Source organism: Oryctolagus cuniculus, chromosome 3, assembly GCF_964237555.1.
Source record: "Oryctolagus cuniculus chromosome 3, mOryCun1.1, whole genome shotgun sequence".
NCBI classification, from domain to species: domain Eukaryota; kingdom Metazoa; phylum Chordata; class Mammalia; order Lagomorpha; family Leporidae; genus Oryctolagus; species Oryctolagus cuniculus.
Genome location: NC_091434.1, coordinates 87,288,105 through 87,303,571, shown reverse-complemented (window position 1 = coordinate 87,303,571; position 15,467 = coordinate 87,288,105). Strand labels below are relative to the sequence as shown.

The following is a 15,467-nucleotide window of genomic DNA, read 5'->3' as shown; positions in this document are numbered from 1 at the left end:
AAAAATCATAAATATGAATCTAGAATTTGTGACTGAAATACTCCCCAAGTAGTTTGGTACCTGCTGGATGCTTCAGACTAATACTGTACAATTGCAAGTATATATATGAAAGGAATTCCAAAAGTTCATGGAAAATGGAATGACAGACAAGCTTATTTTGGCACAAACATTTTTGAACTTCATGCATAATTTTTTTGATAGTACACATTTCCATGAACTTTTTGAAGGTTCCATGTGTATAAACATGTACATATGCACATGTATTTATATCTTGAGTATTATATTTTTATAAGGAATGAAAGCAAGAAATGTTTTAACTCTTAATCTTCCACCAATGTCATCTTAAACTTAAAATGTTAATTTTTATGTCTAAGTTGTAGCAATGCTGAAATTGGTATTGTCTACAATGTAGATAAATCCAAGCTTTACACCAAAGTGGAAAATCTTTAGGTATTTAACAGTCACTTTTGTCCAAAGATCAAAAGAGGCCAATTATTGACATTTTGCACATCTGTTGCATAATGCCTACTTGAAATTTAGATAAAATATTTAATCTCTATGTTTGTTTTCCTTCTCTTTAAAGTTAGTATGATATAGCAAACTAGAATATGCTTCTGGTACTATTACTATTTTGTTATTGCTGTTGTTAATACTTCAGTTTAAAAATGAAGATTTTAGTGAGAGCAAGAAAATATTTTTGTTTCTATTGATAGCTTTGAATATCTTTTATTAGATTGCTCTATCTATATGTTTATGTATCTGTTTATCCATCCATTCATCCATCCATCCATCCATCCACTTATCCATCCATCCACCCATTCATTTTTTCCTTAAAACTATTTGCAGGTTTTAGGAGTGATAACAATTCCCTACATTACAAAGATGGATTTCTTACCTTATTGTGTGTTTTTTGACCTTGATGCACTTGCAGGATATGGCACAGTTATTTTTATAATGTCTCTAAATTTGAGTAGGTCTGAGTTTTGCATATTGTTTAATCTTATGAGTTTTATCTTCCACGTGGGCATCGTAAGGAAATACTGAAGCAGGTTGTTTTTTAATTTTATCCATATTTCAGAGGAGCTTGGTTGGTAATTAATGTCCTACATGAAAGGTCAGGAGAATTTTCTAACAAATTATTCTTTAGGATAGAAATTTCATTTTAACGTATCTCTTTTTTTTTCAAGTAATAAACTGGCAGAGAATACTTTCCATGGAAAATGTGAAAACTTTACTGGAGACTGAGTTTCTTATTTAGGGATTGCCTTTTATGGGGGAATAGATTAAAGTCCATTTCCTCTTACCCTCTTAATGAAGCCTGTTCTCTAGATCTAATATTGTAAGACAAATAGCAAAAACATTACTCATAATTTATATAGTGGAAAATTTATCTGACATTTTGTTTGTATATATGCTCTAACTAATTAAATCTCACACTGTTCAAACTCTGTAAAATCTGTGTATATTTCCAGACCTCTTCTTGCCTGGTAAAAATAGCTTTGGCATTTTTACATCTATTTGATCATTTAAATTTTGTTGAGATTTATTCAGATTCATCATTAAGGATGTTTCCTCTTTTCCCTACATTCACAATGAATTTTACTTTTTCATAATATGTGTTGCTCACAGTAAGGCACATATGATCTTTGGGGATGGTTTTAAGGCAGCAAGAATATCATCTTTGCCTTTCATGTTCTTTGGTACAGAGCCTTGTGAATGAAATTTTGTTTGATGTAAATATCTGTGATTTTAGCATAAAAGTACAATGTTTTTAGCATCCAGGCATTTGAAAAATATTTATTTTTTAAGATTTTATTTATTTATTTGAGAGAATTACAAAGAGAGAGAGACAGACAGACAGAAAGGTCTTCCATTTGCTGGGTCAGTCCACAATTGGCCACAATGGCCAGAGTTGGGTCAATCTGAAGCCAGAAGCCAGGAACTTCTTCCGGGTCTCCCATGTGAGTGCAGGGGCCCAAGGACTTGAGCCATCTCCACTGCTTTGCCATAGTAGAGAGCTGGACAGGAAGAGGAGCAGCTGGGACACTAACTAGTGCCCATATGGGATGCCAGCACCACAGGCAGAGGTTTAACCTACTAAGCCACAGTGCCGACCTGGCAAATATTTATTGAATGCATACTGTGTGCTTGGAAATACTTAAGATACTAGGGAGACAATGAAGACCTGCATGAACGAATCCCTTTCCTCAAGTGAATTATACTGTAACTGGAGAAGGCAGTTCACTATACACGCAAAATAAATAAGATGTATCTGGAATAAGCAACACAGCAAGGTGACAGGTATATACAGGCAACTTCAGGTGGAGGGTTGGGGAAGGCCTCTCTGAGGAGCCCAGACTTGGCTGTCTGGAAGGCCCTCCTGGGCCAGGCTGGGGGCAGAGCGTGGCACGCATTGTGGAACAGCTGGCACACGGGCCCTGGGTTGAGAATAAGCTTGATTTATTCTGGGAACTGAAAGAAGGCGGAGGTGGTTGGAGCAGAGTGAACAATGTGGAGAGTGGGGTAAGCATTTAGAGAAGTGGAGGAAGGGCCATCTCAGCACTCTGGATGATTTTGTTGCATTTTGTTGTGGAGATTTCATTAACAAGCAGAGCCTGTTTTCCTAAGAACAGGTCATAATTTAGGAACCTCAAACTATATGCAACAAAACTGCCACTTTTTTTTCTAATGGATCATGTGTCGTTTTACTTAAAAATTAGTGGTTAAAGTCCTGTAAATACATACAGTTTTAAGCAGTTACCAGTTTTGTGTAAATCTTATTTTCTTCTACTGCCCTATCCTCCCATGCATATCCAGCTGCTCACTTCACAGCAGTCTTCTGCTAAGCATCTTCCAATCTCATTTATTTCTTGTTTCTTCCCATTTCTGTGATCTCAGCAGGAACTGGGATTTGGGGGTGGGGGTTGTGAGAAAATTGAAGCTTTCTAATTTCCATGGGTTCCAGCTTTCAGCCCTGGACTCTCAGTCATTCCTCTCCCCCTTCCTCACACTCTTACCAGGGAACTGACTCAGGCATTGCTGCCCTCCTTGCTGCAAATGAGCTAGATTTTTTGGTCCCAGATTAGCCTCTTCATTAATAACCTCTGCATCTTTGCTCATCCAGTGAGTTTCTAAGCATAGCTTACCTCTGACTCCTGCTCTCTTTGCTTCTTCTCCCAAGAGAGGAGCACTGCTAGAGGCAAACAAAGCATTGCAGATTTGGCTCATTAGAACTGGATGCTTTCAAACTTCAATCTGGTTTCTGCTGCTATTTGGCAGTCTTTTTAATTGTCTTTTCTGTACTCTCAGGCTCACTCCCCATGGGATCTATTTTAGACCTTTTCTCATTCCATGCCCCCGGTGCCAGCTGTCCCAGCCCTTTCTTGGCATATCATTTTTCCACCTATTCTATTAAAAACAATGTGGCACTTCAGTTTTATACATTTCCTTACTCTCTTTATCTTTTTTCTCAGAGTTCTCTTCGCTTTCTTTCTTGGTGTTTGTAGGGGGAAGGTGTCTGTTCTTTTCCCAAAATCATCTCTTTTATAGCTAGTTCTGTTGCTCATGCATTGCTTCTCACCATCCATGACTCAAATCCAACTCTTACCATACTGATATCTAAAATCGGACTGACTCTTTTCTGTTTGCTCAGACACTTTAGGGTCTTTCCTCAAGGAAAAAAAATCCATTCTTTGTCCCTTTATTGTTTTTAAGGTTCTTCCTGGGATTCACTCTCTCCCACATTCTTTTTATTGTTGCCTACTCTGTGTCCTTGCCTTTATCACTTTATCACTTTCTGAGTGAATTGATTGAATACTCACCATTCTTTCATCTCCAGGCAGGAAACCTCCCCAAAGGTGTGTTTTTGTAGTTCCCATTAATTTCCAGGCCATGTTTCTACTTGGGTGCTGCTATTTTAATTTATTATCCCCATGCACAAATACCAAGTCATCATCTTGCCCTCAAGTTACATCCCCGAAAGGAAGGTTGGTCTCAAAGATTTCATTTTCTTCCAACACTACCCCCTTTTTCTTTTTATCCAACTAATTTGTCATTCTGCAAATACCTATTGAATGGCTATTACAGGCTAGACACTAGTCTGGACCACAGAGAGTACTTTAGTGAGCAAAAACAACATTTTTCTCCTTTGGGGTACTTGTATTCTTAAGGGGAAAACAGAATGTTAGAAGTAGTCTGTGTTATGGGAGGAAAAAAACAAGTCAAGAGAGTTGGATAGTCTAGGGAGGTCAGGAAAGGCTGTGAGGAGAAATAGATGATGGAGCAAAAAACTAAGTTCAGAAATGTGTGTATCTCAGAAGAGGTCATTCCAGGTAGAAATACCAGCAGTGGCAAATGTTCCAAGGGGACAAATACCTGACTTCTTCTCCCTCTTAGTAATGTCTCTCAATTTAGCTTTTTCTCTTCATTCTCACCTGATGCTATATCCACATCACAGCCACTGTCTCAAAAATTAATTTCATATCTGTAGGACTTTTTCTTACATGCAGATTGCATAGGACTGCCCAATAAATCTATTTACAACACTACTTACATTAAATACTTGTGCTCAATATTCCCTAACGATTGCTATATCAAAATGCATGCATTTCTTGCTGTCAAAACAAGGTTGCTCTTCTGGTAAGGCTTAGGCATTGGTGCTCACCTTTGTCTTCTATATCTATCACCCTGGCCGTTTTTTGCTGTCATAGATACTATTTCTGTCTTCTCTCATTTAGCACAAGAGTGACCTTATATGCTGAATTATCCCTGGGCACTTTAGTCCTTTGTTTTTCTTTAATAATTCATTAAAACTAAACTTTTTGCTAGGCAAAGACTATTAAAGTACATGCTCATTTTAGAAATAGTAAAATACAAATATGCAAAAGATACTCTGCTTTTAATATCAGTTACTGTAGTATTAGTACATTGGTGATTAACCCATATTAATCTGTGTTCACATATTTTGTTTTATGCTATTTTATAAGTTGCTTTTAATATAATCTATTGGTAACACATCTCATGTCAAATTATAATTCCACATAATTAGTTTTAATGGCCTTATTATTTGCTAATCTGTGTATCATCTTAAATTTATTACCTATCTCCTAGTTTGATATCTTTAGATATTTCCTTTTTAACAAGTATTCTTATAATTATCAATTTAAATTTATTTCTCATTGACTTTATTATCTTAAATAAATTCTTAGAGATGGAATTCCTGGTAAAAGGGAAATCTATATATACTGGGTTTTAATGCATGTTTTGCGATTGCTATCCAGAAAATTGGTAACAGTTTATAACTATATAGAAAGGTATCCATATCGTCATACCCTTGTCAAAAATGGGCACTATTTTTTTTTACTTTTACTATTGTTTTCTTTTTTTGATTAGCAGTGAAGTTAAAATTTCATATCTATTGGCTTGTGTTTCATTTTGCAAATTGTGAGTTAATATTATAGTCATTTGCTTGCAACTGCTTTTATGCAAAAGTTGCTTGGATTTTAGCATATTAATATGAAAAATCATGTTCTTAGAAGTCTGTATATTTTCTTTAAAATATTTCATTTCTTTATAGTTGTATAACTTTATCATATTTGTTTCATATGTGCCTTACAACATTTCCAAATTAACTGCAAGCTTCCAATATTGATTAAGGACTTCATCATATAAGGGTTCATTTTGTATGTTGTAAATCTGAGAAAGTGGTAGATCCCAGAAAACACTTCTGATATGTGTTTTTATTTTTAAATAACTTTAATTTAGATAATTTTCTCTTTTTATAAACTTTGTTTTGTGAAATGAATTAGTTCTTATATGAAATCAATCAATAAATGTTAGTTGATTACTCATGTTATATTAAGTACAAGCTAGTACAAGATTGAATAAGGAGGAAGTGCACTGTCCATAGGGAGAAAGAAGTTGAGATAAGTTGAGTTTTAGCAGTAGGTGCTAAAAAAAAACATAGACTATGTTGGGGGCCTAAAAGAGTGGTCCTTGGATGGATGTGTTTGTTCTTAAGGAGGTCTCAGAGGCCCTCCTGAGGACACAGCATGAACTGAAGGTTGGTGAAGCAGAAGCTCCTGAGGAGGGTGTGGGGAACCAGGCCTTCTGGCTAGAGAGACAGCAGGTTCAGGCACGGAGGGCTCAATTTATTAGGGCTATCATGATTTGGTGTGGTGAGAGTTCAGAACAAGTGGAGGCTAACTGGCTGGAGGTGAGCCTAGATTTATCCCTGGATAATTGTTTGGACCTAGTTATGCAGGCAACAAAGTCATTGAAGAATTTTAATCAGGAAAATGCACAGTGATATTTCCATGATAAAAAGATCCCTCTGGCAGCAGGTGGAAGACAGACTGTGGGGGACTGAGAACAGAGACAGACTAGTTACTAGGCTATTACAACGACCTGACCAGAGATAACTGGGTCCTGCACAGGATTGTCCAGCTCAGTCACCTATGTGTCTGTTAAAAACAATGAAAAAGGCTCTGGTTTCAAAGCTGTGATTAAACAAGAATGGGGAAAGAGCTATGGGATCCTTCATCTTGAAGTTCCACAGGCCACTTAGAATGCCTCTCAAAAACACAAACAGTTAAATTGAGAATAATACATATAACAGCGTTAACAAACCCTTGACTATTTTCCTTACTATTGAAAAAATAGCTTGAAATTTTCCAATGCATAAATCATACAGCAAAAGCTCAAACTGAATAATTGGTATGTTCCTGTAATTTTCCTTTCTTGACAATTCTATAATATTTTATTTTATTAATTATGATTGACCACTACCCCTTTGTGATCTGTTAGAAGACAGTGGCCAGCAAACCAGCTAGCATTATCATGAGGTAACACAGTCCTGACCACTGGACATGTTATTCATCCTTCTTAATTACAAGTTCTTAATCATTACTTGTGAGCACCTGTTGTTGCCAGGACCTAAAATCAGGACTGTGTGACCTACTAGTTCAGTTTTCCTGTTTTGGCCCATATCAAAGTTACTTTTTAATGTAATTAGTGGTGTTTTAGAAGATTGCTAATATATCAGGTAAAAGGTAATAGAATTAAGATTTTTATATATTGGGCATCTCAAAGTAGCTTCTGCTCAGTAACCTCTATAAATACACATTTGCTAAATAGTTGTTGCTTCATTAAGTTTTTTTTCTCTTTTAGAAATATTTTCTTTCTTTTTTTTTTTTTTTATTTTTTGACAGGCAGAGTAGACAGTGAAAGAGAGAGACAGAGAGAAAGGTATTCCTTTGCTGTTGGTTCACCCTCCAATGGCCGCCGCGGTCGGAGCGCTGCGGCCGGCACACCGTGCTGATCCGAAGGCAGGAGCCAGGTACTTCTCCTGGTCTCCCATGGGGTGCAGGGCCCAAGGACTTGGGCCATCCTCCACTGCCTTCCTGGGCCACAGCAGAGAGCTGGCCTGGAAGAGGGGCAACCAGGACAGAATCCGGTGCCCCGACCGGGACTAGAACCCGGTGTGCCGGCGCTGCAAGGCGGAGGATTAGCCTAGTGAGCCGCGGCGCCGGCCTTTTTAGAAATATTTTCAACAGTTCATCAAGTCAAAATACAACTAGACTTTCTGGAGCCATGCTTTCCTTGTTAATATAAAGCAATATTTTATGAATACTTCTTCAATAAATTCCTACTTTCTCATTTTCCTTTCACAGGTCATTGTAGAAATTTTTTCTGTATTCTAAACATGTTAATAACTGGATGTTGAAGCACAGCGTGGGGTGATTAGCCAAAGTGGTTTGCCTGTGACTCAAAGGTTTTCTTGCCATGAAAATTTTGGAATAAAATTCCTGAATGTCCTGAGCTAGCTGGTATGGTTGTTCATCCCGCTCAACAGCCTGAGATTAACTCAGCCTCCTTAAATGCCAATTTCATTTCAGTTGAGAACTTTGCTTTATCGATAATTGAATAGATCTATTTATACTCATGATTAGTGTACTCACTGTTTTCCTTACTGTACTATCGTCAACATGGAAGTCTCAAAAATACACAAAAAGTGTATTAGCCTGTATGTTATCTGCTTTCTGACTTCCATTGCTGTCTTTTACACAAAATTTAATGAAGAAAATCCTTAGCCTCCCGGAGTGGAAGCTGTTCGTTTGTTGTGCAGGAGGTTCCTTTGGATGCGTTGCTGGGGTGAGGGGCCGACACCACATTGGTCACAACTGAGGCCGATATGAATAAAAGAAGTGAGCAAACCCTACTTATAATCTAGGTGATTATCGAAAGTAGAAAGGAATTGTACTTGTGCAAAAGCTGTTTCATAAAGAAGCAGCATATGCAGGGACAAAGAACATCACTATTTTAACATGAACCTGCTCATTTTCAGTTTTTCAGGGGGAAAAAGGGATAGTCTTGGAACTATCCACGTTGGTATCTCATGGGATGCTTGATAAGGTGCTAACTTAGGACCCTCTCCTAGACTTATAGTGTTAAAACGTCTGGGGTTTGTGGCCCAGGAGATATGTATTCTTTATAAAGTACAGAGGAAATTCTTATTAAGAGAAGTAAAGTGTAAGAATTCCTCTATTCAACAACCAGAAAAACCGCCAATATTTATAGAATTAATGACTCAGTTGCTATATAGCTTGACCTGATCTACCGCACTGGTATGTGGTAAACTTAAAGAGTACATACCTCTGGAGCCGGCGCCGTGGCTCAATAGGCTAATCCTCCACCTTGCGGCGCCGGCACACCGGGTTCTAGTCCCGGTCGGGGCGCCGGATTCTGTCCCGGTTGCCCCTCTTCCAGGCCAGCCCTCTGCTATGGCCAGGGAGTGCAGTGGAGGATGGCCCAGGTGCTTGGGCCCTGCACCCCATGGGAGACCAGGAAAAAGCACCTGGATCCTGGCTCCTGCCATCGGATCAGCGCGGTGCGCCGGCTGCAGCGGCGGCCATTGGAGGGTGAACCAACGGCAAAGGAAGACCTTTCTCTCTCTGTCTCTCTCTCTGTCCACTCTGCCTATCAAAAATAAAAAAAAAAAAAAAAAAAAAAAAAAAGTACATACCTCTTTAAATTTGTGAAATCTTCAGTCGATTCAGACTGTGCTGATCAGTGTAGCCAAAAGCAAATAATGTGGGTAGCACACAGCGCAAATCAGGAGTATGAATTAAAATGCATTGCTATTCATCATCATAACTGAGAACAAGATGTGATATCTATTGTGGAACATTGTGTGAAGATCTAATATAAATGCCAAACAAGGATGTCAGTGCTACTCACTAAAGGAGAGAATTCTGATCGTTGGAATTGTTCCACATTCATTAAACCAGAACACTATGTACAGTTATTTATTGCTTCATAGGAGGGCCTATCATTTTCCTTATGCCAAAGTTCGAAAGGACAATTTATACATTTTTTTATACTGATGCTGGCTATTAGTCATTAAAACTGAACCGTTTGAGAGCTTTCTTTTCTGGGGAAAATTTTGCAGGGATTAGAGAGAATTGTGCTTATAATGGGCAATGGTAATGAGTGGCCAAGATTTGAGATCCAGATAGCATGAGTTTATCTTGGCAAATTGGGATTCTGGGACCCAATTTGACATTGCGTCCCTTTGATTAGTTTTTACTTTGTTATTTCATGCCTTAGGCTCTGTCTGAAAAAGAAGAGCTAAGAGCATTGACCTACTCGACTCATAGCAGTGACCTTGGCACTGAAATTCAAGTGGGAAATCATTGCCACTGTGTTATTGTTGCTGTTGAAAATAAATGTTGAATGAGATAAAATAGTACAAAGCTATTTTATAAACTGTGACCTCTTGGTGTTTACTGATGATAGCAACAGTGCCATCAGAACATGGAGAAGGTCCCCTCGTGGGACATGTGGATAGGAACGGAAGGAAGAAAACTACTTCTTGGCTGTCCATGGATGATTTTCTCTTGGGACATAATCTTACTTGTGTTGGTTTTATATAGGGTGGATTTACTCAACCGTTTATGCCAAACAATACATTCATAAGCCTGACAGTGGCCCTCATTCTGATCTATCTCTGGTGTCTTCCTTAGCAAAAGCTCTGTCTGTATCAGTTCAGTCCTTCTGCCTACCTCACAGTAGGCCTCTGTCTAGACCACTTCAGAGATGATTAAATCTTGAAGGTTGATAGAGAAAGAGCATCTTAGTCTCCTTTAAATTACTGTCAAGCAGTTTTGTCCATGTTTCCAAATTAATTTTTAATATAATTTAAGCTCTTTTTATTTTGTTTAATTTTATTTTCATTTTAGGTTGCTTGTCATTAAGTTGGGAAATGACCTGTGTCTCTTCAGAGCCATCCTTAGTCACATGGTGGACCAGCTCTGTGCTGGACATTCCCATTTAGAAACAGAGCTTTCTCCCGAATACACATGCAAATGGGAGAATGTGTGTGCTGGGCGGGGGTGAGGGGCTGAGGGGGTGCACACTGCTTTGATGGGTGGAGAAAGTCTGGCTTTTATGAACTGCATGCACATGCCTGCTTGTGTGTGAGCTCTCAGCACTTTCTAAATACTTTTTCTGTGCTGAGAGTTTATTTTGTGACTCATGCTCCTGATTCAGCAGTTCCCCAGAAATGGCTTCAATCCTGCTGTATTTGGCAGCACTACTTAGAGAGTGCAGAGGAAAAATGGTGTCGCCTCTTTCTGCTTGCATGTGTGTGTATTTACTTAGATTAGTATTATCAGCTGCAAAAACGTTTTAACATGTTATCTGTTTTTTAAAAAATTTTTGCTTTGCTATCTATCATCTCTTCCAGCAACCTATTTTTAAAGTGTACTTTACTCTCTATAATAATATGCATAATTTGTGTCTTCTATACTGTGCAGACCACTAATGATCTTATTGTTTTAATTCAGTTATTGAATATTGCTTAAATTCAGCCTAACATGCTGAATTTAGCTTATCTTTGAAATGTGTCTCAATCATTGCTAAAGGAAAGCTTTGCAGAGAGTCCTCCTGTATTCCAAGGTTCACAAAACTGATAGTATAGACTCCAGTTAGAGCACTGTAATTTATTGAACCTGATTATTTAATTACATCTGCCCAAGATGATGTCCTCCCTGACTTGGACATGCGTGGTAAAATGTAATCTGATTGTTTCAGCTTTGAAGAAACAGATTTCTTACATTTTTTAGAGTGCAAACTAAAATATCATTGGAACTGGAAAAAAATTGAGAGGAAGTAGAAACGGGCACATTTATGATTTTGTGAGTCTTAGCTGTCACCTAATTGAATGGAAGAAATGGAATGATAGGATTATAAAGATAAAATGCACCTTAGCAATGATCTAGTTAAAACCCTTCATTTTACAGAAATGGAAAGTATAATTCAATGAGGAGAATAACTTGCCCATCAAATATTTTTGGTAGAGTAGTCAGAATATGTTTTTGTGCTTTAAATTTTGATCTAGCATTTTTCTTATTACCAATAATGCTTCACTTACTAAAATTCATTCATTGCTTCCCTTCTTCAAAATAATGTATAATGATATGGGGAATATAGTTCATTAAGATATGTCACTGATCTTTCCTACTCCTAGGGTCTAAGTTTTAGATTAGATAACTAGTTACCTAGTTGCCTAACTTAATAGATGGGAAGAGACATCAGTAGATATGTATGTCTTATAATTAGGTCTGATCTTGAACAGAATTGCAAGGGCTTTTTTGAAAAATATGGAAAAAGTGGTAGCGGTTGAGATTTCTATATTTTCTGTCACTGTACTAAGCAACCTGTACACATCAAGCACTGTGCGAACTTCTGAGTGCAGAAAGAGGGATATGAAAGTCAGAGGGACCAAGACCGCAAAACTCAAAATCCAGAGACAGTTAAATGGTCATGTAATTGCGAAAGGGACCACGCCACTGGGGTGTGTGAGGACACAACCTAGACTTGGGAAGGAAGGGTAGGAGTTAACCAGGGTGGGAAGAGTGTTGTTAGAAGGGCGGTGAGATCTCACGTGTGTTCATTTGTTCGTAAAGTGTTCATTTGTGTTGTTCATTTATATGTTCATAAAATGTTCATTAGCAGTTGAAGTTTATAAATGAGGTTCATACGGTTAGAGGTACATTGTGTGAGCGAGTTAATGGGGAAAAGAAGGAGGTTCAGCAGTTGGTAAAGTGAGATGGTAAAGGCTTGAAAACATAGCTTTTGAAGCCATTTATGTTTTTCACTTAATTATAATGAGTAATTGGAAGCCATGGATAGTGGAGTTTTTGGGGGTATATACCAGAATTTTATTTCAATTGCACAAATAAAGTTAGTGTGTAGGAAATTTATATGAGACAATTATAGTAAATGTAATGACAGAGAACTGAAAAATCTAAAATAGAAGTACATCTAGAACATGAGAATTCAATATTCATTGGTACTTAAACATGTTTTGATTAACAATTGATGCTTGTAATTATTTTTTTTAGATTATTTATTTGAAAGGCAGAGTGGCAGAGAGATTGAAAGTGATCTTCCATTCTCTGGTTCACTCCTAAAGTGGTCACAATGGCCAGTGCTTGTTCTGGCCAAAGCTAGGAACCTGGAGCTCCCTCTGTGTCTCCTCCCCAACGTGTGTAGCAAAGAGCCCAAGCACTTGGGCCATCTTCCATTCCTTTCCCAGGTGCATTAGCTGGGAACTGGATAGGAAGTGGAGTACTTAGGACTCAAACTGACCCTCCAATATGGCTTAGCTCTCTGTGCTAGGACACCAGCCCTGATACTTGAAAATTTTAACTTTTATGTCAGTATAAATCTTCTTAAGAAATTTTAGCACCAACACTAAGATTTATATATTCAGCTTCTTTGTAAGTGATTGGTGAGCCATTTATATTGCGAATGGTACAGATTTGTCATAGGTCAGAAAACAGTGTAAAGGAAAGTGGTACCTTCCTGTAATTAGCAAGAACTTAAAACACAGCTCTATTTTTTTTTAAATTAAACTTGGCAATGTAGTTAAGAAGCTTGGGATACATGCATCCCATTTCTGAGTGCTTTAGTATGAATCCCAGCTCCTGCTCCTGATTCTAGATGCCTGCTGATGTGGTGACCTGGGAGGCAGTAGATAATGGCTCAGATACTTGGATTCCTGTTACCCATGTGCATGACCCAGATTGTCTTTTGGGCTCTTAACTTTGGCCTGGTCCAATCCTGGTTGTTGCAAACATTTGGGGAGTGAACTAGCAGATTGGAATTTTCTGTCTGTTTCTTTCTCTTTCTGCCTTTAAAATAATATAAACAAATTATTTATTTTAAAAATTATGAAATAAACATTCGCTTACTATAGAGACATACAGAAAGATAGAGGCATCATGTCTGCTGGCTCACTCACCAAATGCCTGCAATGGCAGGTGGGGGATGGCCATGAATCTTGGTGCTGGAAACCCAATCCAGGTCTCCCATATGAGTGGCAGGAACTCAACCATTTGAGCTATCACTGCTTCCTCTTGGGGTTAACCGTGTCGTCGTTCAGGAAGCTAAAATTAGGAGCTAGGAAGTGAACTCAAGCATTCAGAAATGGGATGCAGGTGAACAAAATAGTGTCTTAGTCCCCAGGCTAAACCGCCTTTCCACAAATAGCTTTTAAGCAGAATAATACGATCACAATTGCACTATAGAGGAAAAAAATCACTCTGGCTGACCTTGAAGAAAATATTAAATGAGGCAAAATTGGATGCCAATAGACTGTTTGGAATACTATGGCAGTGGTTCAGATGAGAGATGATCATCTATTACTCATCTTGGTTTGAAAAAGCATCAATTTTTGGCTAGAAGGAGCATCGCTTTTTGGGTAGAATATTGGAGAAGAGTTGTTGAAAACTTGAAGTATGTAACATTTCCGTTCTTAAAGTTTAATTTCTGAAGATGGAGGAGAAGACATTTAAGACAGTGAAATAGTGCACATGAGGGAACATGAAATTAAGTCTGTAGTGGAAGAGTTTGTAGATTCAGATTTGGGCTGAAGAGTAAGATATATGAAGTGCAATGGCTATAAGGCTACAGAGGTGTTGGGCAAGATTGTGGACAGTCTTAGTGTGAGAACTTCAGCTTAATTAGGAATTACAAAACTATGGCAGATTTTTGAGCAACCGAATGCTATGATCAAATTCATTTTTATGATATCAGGACAATCATGTTAAAAAAATAGTCAATATAACATTGTTTTTCTCATATCATTTTGTTCTGTTTATTTTGTCCCTCTGTGAGAGGATAAATAGAAACAGTTTTAATTCATTTTGCTTTATGAAAAATGCTTTACATTAAATGTGATAGTCCCATTTTATAAACCAGATGAGGTATTGCTAGTGCTACAGTAAAAATAAATGGCCATAAATTGTTATTTCAAAATCAAATTTATTGAAAAATTATATGCTTTTTAAACATTATATAGATACTTATAATGAATTTGTCTTTAAAATATTACATTTTAAAAATCCGGTCCACAGTGATAGGAAAATTATTAATCATTCCTTATTTGTCTTTCAAAATTCCTAACAAAAATTATGATTATGTGAAGAAAAATAAGATCTCTGTAATTTGATGTTAAATTATTTTATTTTTCACTCAATTTTTAAAAATTACTAGGCATATACAAATTTTTCATATTTATAGGATACTGTGTCGTGTTTCAAGGCATGTAAACATTGTGTAGTGTCCAGTCATATTAAATGAATTTGTTAAATTTTTGAAGTTTCACATTATATTAATACTTTATATGGAGATAAAATCACAAATTTTGTAATTGTAAAGAGTAATAGTGACAATGTTCATTGAATAAGTCATGAATAGTATCTGAGGTTTCAATATTTCTTGGTGCATGTGTTTATATGTGAATGTACATGCCTCCAGCTTCTGATGTGCACACTTAGGGTTAACCAAAAGCCATTATCCCATTATTATTTCATATAGGAGGTTGTAAGAATAACTTGCTTTAGTCAATGACTATAGATACATTCTCCATTTTTGAGCAAAATATAAATAAATCATCTTCTCCTGGGCTTCAAAGATTTTGTTTTGGCATGAAACTAACTTCAGTCCAACTTGTTAGGTATTTCCCAGATTACTTTAGCTATTCAGGGTCTCTATTGTTTCCATATGAATTTTATCATCTCTTTTTCTATCTGAGAAGAATGTCATTGGTATTTGATTGGGATCACACTGAATCTGTAAATTGCTTTTGATGGTATGGACATTATGATGATATTGATTTTAACAATCCACAAACATGGAAAATATTTCCTTTTTTGGTGTGTTCTTCTATTGCTTTCATTAATGTTTTGTAATTTTCATTGTAGAGATCTTTCATCTCCTTGGCTAAATTTATTCTGAGGTATTTAATATTTTTATAGCTACTGAGAATAGGATTGCTATTAGAAGTTTTTTCTCAGCCATGGCATTGGTAGATATACAAAACCTCTTGATTTTTCTGGGTTAGTTTTATACCCTGCAACTTTACCAATCTATTTTATGAGTTTCAATAATCTGTTCATTTA

At 37.1% G+C, this 15,467-nt stretch overlaps 1 protein-coding gene across 1 annotated transcript in view; it reads left to right on the top strand.

Moving 5' to 3' along the window:
- KCNJ3 (potassium inwardly rectifying channel subfamily J member 3) overlaps positions 1-15,467 on the top strand; it is a 185,924-nt gene that overhangs the window by 14,268 nt on the left and 156,189 nt on the right. The gene's annotated exons all lie outside the window — the stretch shown is intronic.